Source organism: Chionomys nivalis, chromosome X (assembly GCF_950005125.1).
Source record: "Chionomys nivalis chromosome X, mChiNiv1.1, whole genome shotgun sequence".
NCBI classification, from domain to species: Eukaryota; Metazoa; Chordata; class Mammalia; order Rodentia; family Cricetidae; genus Chionomys; species Chionomys nivalis.
Window position 1 is genome coordinate 8675120 of NC_080112.1, and position 1366 is coordinate 8676485.

The 1366-nt window shown below is 44.9% G+C and overlaps 1 pseudogene; it reads left to right on the plus strand.

The window, feature by feature from the left end:
• Window positions 1–218: 218 nt before the first annotated feature.
• Window positions 219–886, plus strand: LOC130867475 (40S ribosomal protein S5-like; annotated as a pseudogene).
• The last annotated feature ends 480 nt before the right edge of the window (window positions 887–1366 follow it).

Sequence of the window (1366 nt, forward strand, 5' to 3'; positions counted from 1 at the left end):
ATTTTTACAAAGAAGCTAAAATTATACAATGGAAAAAAAAGCATCTTCAACAAATGTTGCTGGTATAACTGGATGTCAACCTGTAAAAAAATGAAAATAGATCCAAATCTATTGCCTTGCACAAAACTCAAGTCCAAATTGATTGAGGACCTCAATATAAATCTGACCACACTGAACCTGATAGAAGAGAAAGTAGGGCTCTTCCTGTCTGTGCTAGGACGGCGCGTGGTCCACGCCGAGCGACAGAGAAGCCCGGTCTGCGCCCTCAGAATGACTGAGTGGGAGACAGCCACACTCTGCCATGGCAGAGACCCCAGACATCAAGCTCTTCGGGAAATGGAGCACTGATGATGTGCAAATCAACGATATTTCTCTGCAGGATTACATTGCTGTGAAGGAGAAGTATGCCAAGTACCTGCCCCACAGTGCCGGGCAGTATGCCGCCAAGCGCTTCTGCAAAGCCCAGTGCCCCATTGTGGAGCGCCTTACTAACTCCGTGATGATGCATGGCCGCAACAACGGCAAGAAGCTCATGACTGTACGAATTGTGAAGCATGCCTTTGAGATCATCCACCTGCTCACTGGTGAGAACCCTCTGCAGGTCCTGGTGAATGCCATCATCAACAGTGGCCCCCGGGAAGACTCAACACGCATTGGGCCAGCCGGGACAGTGAGATAGCAGGCTGTGGATGTGTCGCCACTGCGCAGAGTGAATCAGGCCATCTGGCTGCTGTGCACAGGAGCTCGTGAGGCTGCTTTCCGCAACATCAAGACCATTGCTGAGTGCCTTGCAGATGAGCTCATCAATGCTGCCAAGGGCTCCTCCAACTCCTATGCTATCAAGAAGAAGGATGAACTGGAGCGTGTGGCCAAGTCTAACCACTGATTTCCCAGCTGCTGCCTAATAAACTGTGTGCCCTTTGGGAAAGTTTAAAAAAAAAAGAAGAAGAAGAGAAAGTAGGAAGTAGCCATCAATGCATGGGCACAGTAGACCACTTCCTAAATATAACCCCAGTAGCACAGACACTAAGAGCAACAATAAATAAATGGGATAACCTAAAACTGAGAGCCTTCTGTAAAACAAAGCACACAGTCAATAAAACAAAAAGGCAGCCTACTAAGTAGGAAAAGATCTTTACCAACCCCAGATCAGACAAAGGACTTATCTCCAAAATATATAAAGAACTCAAAAAATTAGACATTAATATTCTAAATAATCTTGTTAAAAAATGGTATACTAAACTAAACAGAGAATTCTCAACAGAAGAATTTCAAATGGCCAAAAGATACTTAGGACATGTTCAACTTCCTTAGCTATCAGGGAAATGCAAATCAAAACAACTCTGAGATATCATCTTACACCTTT